The sequence below is a fragment of the Anabrus simplex genome, chromosome 4, assembly GCF_040414725.1.
Source record: "Anabrus simplex isolate iqAnaSimp1 chromosome 4, ASM4041472v1, whole genome shotgun sequence".
NCBI lineage: Eukaryota > Metazoa > Arthropoda > Insecta > Orthoptera > Tettigoniidae > Anabrus > Anabrus simplex.
In genome coordinates, this window is record NC_090268.1 from 236,871,485 (window position 1) to 236,884,989 (window position 13,505).

General features: G+C 42.5%; 1 long non-coding RNA gene across 1 annotated transcript; it reads right to left on the minus strand.

Annotated features, from left to right (window-relative positions):
* Positions 1 to 6,741: 6,741 nt before the first annotated feature.
* On the minus strand, positions 6,742 to 12,222 carry LOC136872615 (uncharacterized). The gene is made up of 2 exons (XR_010859963.2): positions 12,086 to 12,222; positions 6,742 to 7,001 (listed from the first exon to the last, which is right to left on the minus strand). It is a non-coding gene; the product is annotated as an uncharacterized lncRNA (long non-coding RNA).
* Positions 12,223 to 13,505: the final 1,283 nt, after the last annotated feature.

Here is a 13,505-nt window from a genome sequence, read left to right on the forward strand (position 1 = left end):
CCTCATATTTCTCCATCACCATTTTTTCTTTTTAAACTCTAGTCAGTGGATATGTTTTTAAAATTTTAACATCATCTCTCATGTCGTTTATCTCGTTCAATTAGGGGCCGATGACCTTCGATGTTAGGCCCCTTTAAACAACAAGCATCATCATCATCATCATCATCATCAATATCCTAACACAAGAGTAATTTTAAACTGTACTGAAATTCCACTCATGAAGCCTAAGAGTTCTAGTGCCCAGCAGGAAACATTTTCTATGTACAAAAACTGTAACACCGTGAAGGTACTGATTGGAATAAATCCATCAGGATTTGTGTGTCTTATATCAAATACGTAGGTGTGGTGGATCAATTTCATACAAGCAGTTGTTTATAAAATCTAATATTATTGACTTGCTGGAAGAAGGTGACTCAGTAATCGTTGACCGAGGATTTCAAATTCAATACCTACTTTGCTCAAAGGGAGAAATTGTAAATATTCCACCCTTCTTGAAATGACAAAGGCAGTTCTCCACTATGGAAATACCATGACAAAGAGAATTGCTTCGAAAATAATACACATTTGAAGGTCTATATGTTTAGGGAAAACATACAAAATTCTACAAACAAAACTTTACATAAGGGAAGTTCCTCTGTCAGGTAGGATTATTTTTATATGTTACATGTGCAATTTCAGGAGATCAATCACATGATAGCTAGTATGTATATATTTACAATAATATTAGGCCTACTAAAGCAAAATATGATAGGTAGACTATATTATGTTACAAGTGAGCAGTTGCTGGAAGCATGATATAGAAACAATCTTATTTGTTCATTTATACCAAAGACCCATGGACTTAGTTCTCCATTAAAGCTGGAATAAAGTACTCATAGTAAAATTTCTCAAGCTGTGGTAGCATTTCTTCAATAAACTCCTCGTTCCTCTCAATGTTTATTATTACCATATCAACAGCTGTGTAGACAGCAAAACTACAGAACTGTCTATCAGTGATAAACAACTGTCCTTGCAATTGAAAATAATAGTTGTGTGACTGCTTTAAATGTATGCCATCTTTGTCCTCAATTAAATAATGTGCAATACTGGCTGATACTTTGTCATATTCATGGCTTGGCACACCTTTCAGTTCCAGCACTCTGTCATTCCCAATGAGTCCATCACAACTTGCTGCTAAATAGTTCTTGGTGCGATGAATAATCAACTCACATTTCGATACACTGTCATCTGTAATTTTTTCATACCTCCTCTCTGCCAGACATTCTTTATCCAAACCCCACTTCATAAATTTATTTTGGCATTGGCTTACCTTTAATTATCCACGAACCTACTACGCTGGCGTAGCAGGTCGAGAGGTGATACTCCCACGTGGCGCGACCCGGGTGGCGGATAGGGGTGTCCTAACCGGCTTGCCGGCGGACTTGAGGGAAATAAAATACCTCTCGCGGACCAAACACACTACCCCCTGCGGGTAGGGGACGCACATGTAGAATACACCTGCGGTATTCCCTGCCTGTCGTAAGAGGCGACTAACAGGGGCCCGAGGGGCTCTTAATTGGGAGTGTGGACTGGCGACTACGGGGCCCTTAGCTGAGTCTTGACATTGCTTCCACCTACTTGTGCCAGGCTCCTCACTTTCGTCTATCCTGTCCGACCTCCCTTGGTCAACTCTTGTTCTTTTCCGACCCCGACGGTATTAGAGCATTCGCGGCCTAGGGAGTCTTTCATTTCACGCCCTTCGTGGCCCTTGCCTTTCTTCGTCCGTTACTTAATCTTTCGAAGTGACGGATCCCTTCTTTCTTCTTTCTCTTTACACCCTGTGGGTGGGGGACGCAGACGAATAATACACCCACGGTATCCCCTGCCTGTCGTGAAAGGCGACTAAAAGGGGCGACCAAGGAATGATTGAATTAGAACCATGAAACTACTTTTGATTGGTACTATCACGCGGGGAACACTATGAGTTGCCTGTGCTTGCGAGTTGTACCACTATATTCGGTACGAAATGGGTTTGTGATTAGTAGCAGTCATGAGCTTGGCCTGGGGGTTTCCAGTACCCGCGCGTCGTACCCATGTGAGCAACGCCGCTGGTCTGGGCGTTGCTGTGAGTTGTACCGCTATATGAGCGACACCGTGGGTCAGCGTTGCCTGTGATTAGTACCCACTACGTGAGGAACACCACGGGATGTGTGGTTAGTACACCTAGGTGAGGAACTTCATCGGTTTGCATTGGCTATGAGAGGCGCCATTGTGTGAGAAACACCATAGGTTTGCGTTACCTATACGAAGTATAACACTTGTGAGTAGTACCATCTTGTGTGGAACACCGTGAGTCTTCGCTAATTTTGATTAGTACCCCAACATGACAACTACCATGGTTGTACTTTACTCGCGACATGTACCATTCTGAGGGGCCTTAGACCTGGATTTTGGACCCCTTTAGACATCAAGCATCGTCGATTCAGGATTGTGCTTCATGAACCGTCCCTGGTCGGTAATAAATTATCTATGATCTTTTCTGAGTTGGATCTACTTCATTTTGTATGCTCGTTTTTTTGTTGTTTTTGTTTTTTTTGGTTCATGTCCATCCATTCCTTCTTCATGACGATTTTTTTATTTTGTCATTTCATTTCGTACTGTTAGGGGCCGATGACCTCGATGTTAGGCCCCTTTAAACAACAAGCATCATTATCATCATCACCTTTAATTATTGTATGGGCCAATGTTTTGGCATTTTTAGTGTGTACTTCCTTTGTTTGTACCATAGTGCACATCTGCATTGCCCTCTTGTTTCCTTTCTATATCTTTTATGGAATCCTCAGAGAAAGACACTAACTCTGATAAATCATTTGAGTTTTTGCCTGTTCCATAAAAATGATCATGAGCAACAGACAAGATGTTAACATTTGATTTGGGAAGTGATGACAAATAACACAGTTTCTTTCCTGAATTTTCAATTGAATGTCTCACATACGACTCATAACCTTCCTCGTTTCTGAGTGAGACTGGTCTTGGATCAAATCATAACCGTGAACCTGTTGCTATGGGCAGATTTGACACTTTTACGGGACTTCCATGTACTTTCCTTTCCGCGCAGGCTGGTGAAATGTTTGTAAAACGTCAGTTCGTGTTTCTGAACATTTTATCAAACCAGTTTTGCTGAAGTATTCAAGGGCATAACAAATGGCAGCAGTATGCCTACAACAGGCTTTGGGTCCAACACCTGCTACACACTCAGAGCTTGCTGCTAGAATGCCAGAACCACAGCGATCAAATATAAACTTAACAATGTACTGTTTATTTTTGGTGAATTGTGATATCACAGAAGACATTGCAAGTACTCTATCACCCTCAAACACACACTTAATGATTTTAATGCATCTTTCATTAAATAAATTATATCCGGCATCACATAGCGACTCGTAATTCTTCACTGGAGCTCCATAGTTCTCGGATTTTCTGAAAACGAAGTAATCCATCCAGTGGATATGTGATAATTTCACATGAGGCAGAGAGGAGGTTGATAAATCTTTAAAGTTCATGTCACATGGAAATGTACTGGTAACTCTATTTTCTATTGGTGTCTCCGTTGTCTGATGTATTCCCATTTTCATATAAGCCCGCAATCTAAAAGAACAAACATTAATAGATAATTATCGTACGGTATTGATTATATCCCTGTATTTATTATTTAAAATACTTTCGCACAGGCAGCGTGTAATAGATCTCTATCGTACCATTGTTTATTACCACGAACTCTCCCACCTCGTTTCCTCAACTCTTCTTTAAAAGTGATCATATTAATTTTATAAATATTCGGATAAATATTAAATACGGCACTATTGGCATCATCCATATTCTCATTCTAGTCCGAGTAGTACACTCATGTCATCTAGCGGCAAAACATTGCATAGGATAACTCTATTAAGAATAAATAGTTGGAAGTGTCTTATCAAATAATGTTCACCTACTAAAAATATCGCGTCAAGTTCTTGGGAAGATAATTTCACATTGCATGTTATTGTGTTGTGATAGAAAGAGTGAGTGTGTCTGGGTCTGGAGGACAGCTTATTCCATTGTGAAACTAGTTAATGATTGAAGTTTATAGTTGTCAAATGTGTTTGTGAGTAAGGATGATATTGATTCATTGGATATAATGGCATCCAAGTTGCAGGGGATCGTCGGTTCGATGACAAGTTCTGAGTGTATTTCATCGCAAGATGAGGTTGTGTATACGCAAGACGAGGTGGTGTATATTGAATGTTAAATATATTTTTTGTGTCATTACTAGGTTCCTTATGTTTGGACAATGTGGATTAAGGAAACATCACCTGGAGTGATGAACCATTTGTATTGTGTTTCGATCGTCATAAGACTTAACTTAATGCGAAATGTTCATCTTATTATTGTCATTGTTATAAGAAATCAAGATTATTAATCGATGTGAAGTTTTTATATGTTCACAGCGCGGTTAGAGATTATGCATAGAAATATGGATTATTACTAGAGTCGTGTGTGAAGATAGAGATCATCATTAAAGGCCATTAAAAGAATTTGTGTGATAGGTTGACAGGTCTTGGAATAATTTGTATTAGCTCCGTATTCGTTGTGTGGGCGATTGGATCTCCGGTCATGTGCGCGACGTTATGAGGAGCGTGTGATCTTCCATTTGGTTTATTTTGCCGTAGAGGTGAATTCAGACGAGGTAGAGTGGCCCACTTGTTTAAATTCCGGCGAGGCAGAGTTTTGCTGTGCCGTTTTTCATTGAATTGGGGTCTATTTGTTTATTCGCACTCGTGCGTATAGCTGATCAGTCGTGGTGAGATACTTGCATATCTTCTGCAAATCATTAAGTTAAATATTAATGTAATTGAGGAGTAAAAATGCAGGATCATCTATATAAGTCTGATATCAATACGAGAGGGATGGTGATGATTGTTCTTTCTGTTTTCTTGCATGGATAGAAGAGTGCTTGACATTTAAATTCAGAGGGTTATTTTCCGTGTGTGTGAACGATTTTTTCTGTGGGCTGTAGGAGTAAAATGGTATAATTTAGGTTTGTGTAAAAGGGTTGACATTATGTTTTACACGTTGTGTATTCATTAGTGCCCTTTAGGTATTGGATTGACCACGTGATATGTGTGTGTGTGGTTATTTAAATCCACGTGTTTGAGATTATAATTCTATTTTGAACGTGTGTTTCATTAGTTAGTATAGCGCGCACCCACTCAGAATTAGATAAGTAATTAGTCGTAATTCCCCCCCCTTTTCCGCGAGTTGTACTAGGATCCCACTACGATGTTAGCGTAGAAAGATTGATGAAGCGAATCGTCTTTCACGAAGTGATATAACACTAGAGCAGAATAAGAGGGCCAAAATTTTATGTTCAAATATATTCATCTTTAGTTTGTGTAAGTTTGTCTTTGAATAAATTATTGTTATTTTAATCTGTTGTTGCCTGTAATTTATAGGATATCTTCACCTTGTCTGTCTGTTGAAGTACTATGTTCGCCAAATTCTAGGCCACTGCAGAAATAATACATTCAGAAGGAAGAGTGTGACACGCACATGCCTGAATTCGCGAGATTAGTCGGAGCAATGCCAGACTTGCGTACATGTACCGGGCTTTATTGCCACTTCGGAATGCTCCTAATAGATAATGCACTTGCACTGAAGCAGGTTCCTTATTCGTCTGGCCAGAGCATCAGTCTGGCATGCATTTTTACTTACCTGGTCGATGTGGATGACTGTTCAAGTTCTTAGTTTTACGTGCCTCATGGGACTTCCAATTTTATGCGGAATCCAGGAATATCCCTGGTTGCCATTATCGTTAAGAAGTTAAGTCTGTATGGGCTGATAGCGTGGTTAGCCGATTCGAGTCGCATTGGCGGAGAAAATTTTCGCGATCAGAATATAGGTCGGCAGGGTAAGATAGTTGGTGGAATACAATTTCGAATCACTAAACTGCGTAACACAAGCCTGGATTCAATTCCAAACCTTTCTGTAGTGTTCATAAAAGGTGATGGTGATTCTTCCATCGGATGGGGACGTTACTGTATACAGTGAGCAAACCCCTTTGTGTTATTCTACAGGAGTACGCTAAATGCCAAAACCGCATTCCAGCCTCTCCATACGTCATCATACCACATCCAAACGCGCATGTCACCCATGGCCGTCAAATGAAAATATGATCATGTCTTCATGTGATAAATAAGAATAAAATAAAGAAGCACATAGACGTGCATTTTCACTTCATAAGTACCGAGTGTATTGGCGGGGATTTGCCTGTGCGTGAAGGTGGTAGAATACCTCTATAGTTTAAGGTGTAAAAGGCGACTGAAAGAGGTTTTCAGCGGGGGAGCATGGGTAGACGACTAGTTGAATTTATCAATCCTTGTGCCAGACTCAGCACTTTCGTCCTTCCCATCCGGACTCTCTTGGTGTCATCTGATTCCGACGGTATTAGGTTTGAGGGGCCTGGGGGATCTTTCCTTTGCCAGTAAAATCATTTTTCTTCCATTTTTCCTTTGATTAATTTTAAGAGATGATGTTTGCCTACTCATTTGTATTAAAACAAAAATAATCACCAGCACTTTAAGAGTGAGAACAGTTCATTTGTATTTTTCCGTGACCACTGGTATCATGATTGCAGTCACGAGACCTCCAAACCGCAGGAACGTGACACGTAAAGAGGGAAGGAGCTTGGCGTAAGGAAATGTAAGCAACACGATCAACCTGAAGTAGTGAAGGTAGAGTAATATATTTATTGGTTAAATGCAACTACATACAAGCAGGCGGTTACAACAGATCTATCACTGCCGACGAGGATGGTGGCCTCCTTCAGGTTGTTCTCCATGGTTTGTATTTTCTCCGCTTGGCTTTGCGGGCATGACAGGGTTCTCCGTTATCTCGCCATGTGGCTCCTTGGCCTCCCCTTCTCCTTCTTCCTGTGGGCTGCTCATCGACGTGAACACCAGAGTTAATACGAGCAGCGCGAAAATCTGAAATACAAAAGTATAGTGATACTAGATGATGATTACTATTATTACTTTTTACCATTTGATTTCCGTCGTCCCGACGATGGGATACGAAAGGACTAGGAGTGGGAAGGAAGCGGACGTGGCCTTAATTAAGGTACAGCCGCTGCATTCGTGGTTGTGAAAATGAGAAACCACACAAAACCATCTTCAGAACTGCCGACATTGAGGTTAGAACCACTATCTGCCGAATTCAAACTCACAGATGCGCGACCCTAAACGCATGGCCAACTCGCTCGATGTTTTCGTTCGCTCGTTCGTTCGTTCTTATTTTTATTATTATCATTATTGTAGTCATCTTGTTTCGTGGCTAAATGCTTAGCATCTAGGCTTTAGGTGCACAGGGTCCTGGGTTCGATTCCCAGTGAGGTCATGAATTTTAAACTTAATTGGTTTACTCTTCTGACTCGTAGACTGGGGCTTAGGTCGCTCTCAACATCAGATTTCGTACTACGTAAGCCTCCATTCTCACAGACGCGAAAGTCGTCCATGGTCAACACCGAAGGTCTGCACGAGGCCTTTACGGAGGCCACACGACCTCTGTGAATCAGCGATAGTTTGTTTGGTGTTTTTTAAAGTGCAGGACACAAATTGCACGTTATTTCACGTGGCCCTTATTGTTATTCACCTATCACCCCTGCGGGTGGGGGACGCACATGTAGAATACACCCGCGGTATCCGCTGCCTGTCGTAAGAGGCGACTAAAAGGGGCCCAAGGGGCTCTCAACTTGGGAGTGTGGATTGACGACCACGGGGCCCTTAGCTGAGTCTTGGCATTGCTCCCACTTACTTGTGCCAGGCTCCTCACTTTCGCCTATCCTATCCGACCTCTCTTGGTCAACTCTTGTTCTTTTCCGACCCCGACGGTATTAGAGCAGTCGAGGCCTAGGGAGTATTTCATTTTCACGCCCTTTGTGCCCCTTGCCTTTCTTCGTCCGTTACTTCATTTTTCGAAGTGACGGATCCCTTCTTTCTTCTTTTTCCTCTATCTTTACCCCCCTGTGGGTGGGGACGCAGACGAATACTACACCCACGGTATCCCCTGCCTGTCGTGAGAGGCGACTAAAAGGGGTGACCAAGGGATGATTGAATTAGAACCATGACACTACTTTTGATTCGTACCATCACGCGGGGAACACCATGGGTTGCCTGTACTTGCGAGTAGTATCACTAAATTCGGTACGAAATAGGTTTGTGATTAGTAGCAGCCAAGAGCCTGGCCTGGGGGGTTTCCAGTACCCGTGCGTCGTACCCATGTGAGCAACACCGTGGGTCTGGGCGCTGCCTGTGATTGGTACCCACTATGTGAGGAACACCACGGGATGTTTGGTTAGTACGCCTAGGTGAGGAACCTTATCGGTTTGCGTTGGCTCTGAGTGGCGCCACTGTGTGAGAAACACCATAGGTCTGCGTTACCTGTACGAAGTACAATACTTGTGAGTAGAACAACCTTGTTTCGACACCGTGAGTCTTCGCTACTTTTGATTAGTACCCCAACATGACAAATACCATGGTTCTACTTTACTCGCGACATGTACCATTCTGTGGGGCCTTAGACGTGGATTTTGCACCCCTTTAGACATCAAGCATCATTGTGCTTTAAAAGTGGTCCCTTTGTCAGTATCCACTACTATTTACGATATTTTTTTGAGTCTGATCCACTGTTTTTTGTTGGGTTCATGTCCATCTATTCATTCTTTATGACATTTTTTAATTTTACTTTGGTCAGTGGATGAATTTGAACTTTTAGTTATTTCATTTCGTACCATTAGGGGCCGATGACCTCGATGTTAGGCCCCTTTAAACAACAAGCATCATCATAATCTATTCACCTATCTGACAACCATTTATCGCTATATCTACCTATTCTAAACCGTCATAGGTGAAAGAGTATGTCCACGTTATACAGAAATATCTGGAACATTTGCCTCCATACCACACACGATAATAGAGACGAGTCTGCGCTTATATGGACACATCTAGAGCTGATGTGGTGTCCCTCGTACACCATACGTTCGTGCTCAGCGTTGTTGGACAGCGACCCAGCGGAAGACCAAGAAAGCGATGGCTGGAATACCTGAACGACGTGTATTGTCCGCTCTACCGACAGCACAGACCGAGTGAAAGAGTCTTCAAGAGGATAAAGTGTGGATCCCGCACCTTGACGAAAATAACGGCCATGAAGAAGGACTGCATTGTTTTTGTGACAGTGTCACATACGTAGCACTGGGCTCTGGCTTGTCCTCAGTTCACGTTGCTTAGACTGGCACCGACCATAGTAGAGTATCATTCTGTTCAGTGGCAATGTCCATACCAAGTGTGATTCATATTATCTCTCTATTTGAGTCCAACCCTTTGAAGGGGTGTAGTGGCATCATGCGACAAGCCTTTTGGTGATCTGCCTCCAGGAGTCTCTGCTTTGGGCATGGAGACTTGCTTTCTGTAAGCTCATCCTTTCCAACCTTTTGATCTGGCCCATCCATCGTAGCAGTGCACGTCCTCTAGGTTTTCGGCCGTCGACTTTTCCCTCTATGATAAGTATTTCCCTTGCCTCCTTCCTTCTGGCAATATGACCAAAACATCTGAATTGTTTTTGGTTGATAAGAGTCGACAGTCTTATTCTGATGCCGAAAGTAAGTTTTGTTGCCGAATTTCCCTCAATCGCAATGCGCTTACGGATCTCAGGTTCACAGTCTCCGGTAGTTGTGACCATGGATCCCAGCGATTGGCAACCCCATAATCAGCAATTCTTGTTATGGCGGTTATGTTGTTATTACACCGTTCTACAATCATCACTTTGGTCTTTTTATTGTTGTTTACAAGAACATATTCTCTGCTTTGCTCGTCTAACCTCCGCATGATTGTTTCTATTTCATGATGATCTGTTGCAATTATCACAGCGTCATCCGCATATCTGAGATTGTTAATTTTCCTGCCACCAACTGTGATGCCGTCACTCCAATCCTCGAGAATCTCACTCATAATATACACGCAGGAAGGGGGAGAGGATGCAACCTACCGAGCTCGATAGCTGCAGTCGCTTAAGTGTGGCCAGTATCCAGTATTCGGGAGATAGTGGGTTCAAACCCCACTGCCGGCAGCCCTGAAGATGGTTTTCCGTGGTTTCCAATTTTCACACCAGGAGCTGGGGCTGTACCTTAATTAAAGCCACGGTCCTTTCCTTCCCATTCCTAAGCCTTTTCTATCCCATCATCGCCGTAAGACCTATCTGGGTCGGTGCGACGTTAAGCAAATAGCAAAAAAAAAAAAAAAAAAAAAAAAAAGAATGCAACCATGCCGCACTCCAGCGCTAGTAGAAAAGATGTCTGAGAAGCTGCTATTAACTCTCACTGTAGCAGTGTTCGAAGAGTACAATTGTTGAATCAAGTACACTAAATGTCTCGGCGTCCCCATCTCAAAGTGTATAGCCCAGAGCTTTGACCATTTCACCTTTAGAAGGCTTTCTACTAGTCCACGAAGCACAGGACATTCTTGATATTGTACTCCGTTGTCTTCTCTATGAGCTGCCGGATGTTTAGGATCTGATCACGAGTTCCTTTGTCTGGAACAAGCCGGTTTGTTCCTCTGATATTTGTGGAAGTAAGGTCTTCATCCTCTCGTTCAGCGCTGTGAGCATGATTTTACTGGCATGGGAGATGGGAGGTATCGTTCGGTAATTTGCACAGTCAAGTAGAGGAACTTTCTTGAACAGTGGTACGAAGTTATAGTGGCACCACTGGTCCGGCGAATTTCCAGATGTCCATATGGTCTGACATAACTTGTGGAGGATGTCGACACCTAGGTTACCCATGTTCCTTGGGATTTCAGCACTAATTCCATGAATATTGTCACTTGGGCAGTAGAATATATTAAACTAGCGAAAGTAAGGAAAACATCAAACGCAGACTAAGAAATGTCATGTTATAGAAGAATACTAAAGTTCATATTGGTGGATCGGATCAAGAGGAGAGGGAGGTACGATTTGGCGAAATTTGACCAGAAGAAGAAATATATTGGTTGGGCACTTCTTTGTACACTCTGGATGTTTTCTGTTAGTTATTCGCTTAATGATAGTGCTTGTGGGGGGTGTAAAGGGGCCCATCATCTAAGTCATCGGTCCCTTCAGTTAGTATTTTTATGGAAATGTAGATAGTAATTAATTTCGTGTGGCTATTACTAGCCGAGTGCAGCCCTTGTAAGGCAGACCCTCCGATGAGGGTGGGCGGCATCTGCCATGTGTAGGTAACTGCGTGTTATTGTGGTGGAGGATAGTGTTATGTGTGGTGTGTGAGTTGCAGGGATGTTGGGGACAGCACAGACACCCAGCCCCCGGGCCATTGGAATTAACCAATGAAGGTTAAAATCCCCGACCCGGCCGGGAATCCAACCCGGGACCCTCTGAACTGAAGGCCAGTACGCTGAACATTCAGCCAACGAGTCGGACATGTAGATAGTATGGATTGTAGAATAAACCAAGGCACGAATATGACAGATTAGAGTAAGTGTAGAATACAGTAGTTGCGTTGAAATGAATAGTTTAGCACTGGATAAGGTGACATTGAAAATTAAGGAGTGATGACCCAGATAACAAAATTCTTCTTGTTCTCCGTGAAGGCCGGAAAGAGGAGCGGGGAGGCAATCAACGAACTCGCCGGGGATGAAAAGAATTGTGTGCTAAAGATCGACCGTTGATGAGGAGAAGGGCTCTTTGTGTAAAATGGTAATATTTGAAGGAGTGGAGATTGCCCATGTCCTTCGGTGTTTTGATGTTAATCTCCTGTTTCTGTTTCTCCCTCTTCCCACACTGCACTGTCCTTCTATTTATCCTATTACGCCTTTCTCTTCAAGTTCCTGTTTTTCTGCATTTGACTAGATTCCTATTAACCAGTATGATATACAATGGAATGAAGATGTTCCAGGCTACTCATTTTCCACTGTTTTGGAGTTAATTGCTCTGCAGGTAATGTAGTACGGTATATCATGAGAAATAAACAAGCCTCGGGACTGATGACTGAGTAGTATAAAGAGTATGTTCACTGTCTACTCACCAGATACTTTGCCATTCTGAAGAAATCGTCCAGTCGTAGCACTGCTCAACGTTGAGTACTCCAGTGGATCTGACACAGCCACAGAGTGTTTGCACCTTTTATACTTCACGCTTATGACGACATTTCTACTTTTTCACTGTGTATTTCTAAACACCGTATTAAATGTTATTTTTAAGAGCAATATTATAGAGGTATACTTGGCAATGAAATTCCACTCGAATTTATGTTAGAACGTTACTGCCAACATGATTATCTTCAAAATACTCATAAAGAGTTTGCTCTTGCGACCGAAGCTTCTTTTAGGTCATACGAGTGCACTTACGAGATTTTAGAACAATAGGCTGTAAAGAACAAGAATTTCTCAAGAGAGTCGTGATGAAGTTATAAAATACTTTAAATAGCCGTCACTTGTTAACTAATTTACAAGAGACGTAAAACTCCGTTTCCTGCCTTACGTAATGTAGTAATGACTGAAAATGAGGTGTCTTAATAATAATAATAATAATAATAATAATAATAATAATAATAATAATAATAATAATAATAATTGTGAGCCACCAGCGGATTAATACAGAAAAACATGAAGCGAACCGCAGAAGACCGACGAATGTGGCTGCTGCAGCCACAAGGCGATAAGGATACCAGTTTCTCTTTTGATGATGATGATGATGATGTTTGTTGTTTAAAGGGGCCTAACATCGAGGTCATCGGCCCCTAATAGTACGAAATGAAAGAACAAAAATGTCAAATTCATCCACTGACCAAAAAATAATAATAATGACATGAAGAATGAATGGATGGACATGAACCCAACAAAAAGAGGAAACAAACAAACAAAATACAGTGGATCAGATTCAAACAAAGATCATACATAATTGATTACTGACCAAGGGACCACTCATAAAGCACGCTGATACTTGATGTCGAAAGGCCACGAACCTGCTACGCAGGCGTAGCAGGGGGAGAGGTGATACTCCCACGTGGCGCGTCCCAGGTGGCGGATAGGGGGGTCCTAACCGAATTGCCGGCGGACTTGAGGGAAATAAAATACCTCTCGCGGACCAAACACACACCCCCTGTGGGTGGGGGAGGCTGACGAATAATACACCCACGGTATCCCCTGCCTGTCGTGCGAGGCGACTAAAAGGGGCGACCAAGGGATGAATGAATTAGAACCATGCAACTACTCTTGATTCGTACCATCATGCGGGGAACACCATGGGTTGCATGTACTTGCGAGTAGTATCACTAATATGGTACGAAATATGTTTGTGATTCGTTGCAGTAAAAAGCCTGGCCTGGTGGATTCCAGTACCCGTGCGTTGTACCCATGTGGGCAACACCGCGGGTCTGGGCGTAGCCTGTGAGTTGTACCACTATATGAGCGACACCGTGGGTCTGCGTTGCCTGTGATTAGTAC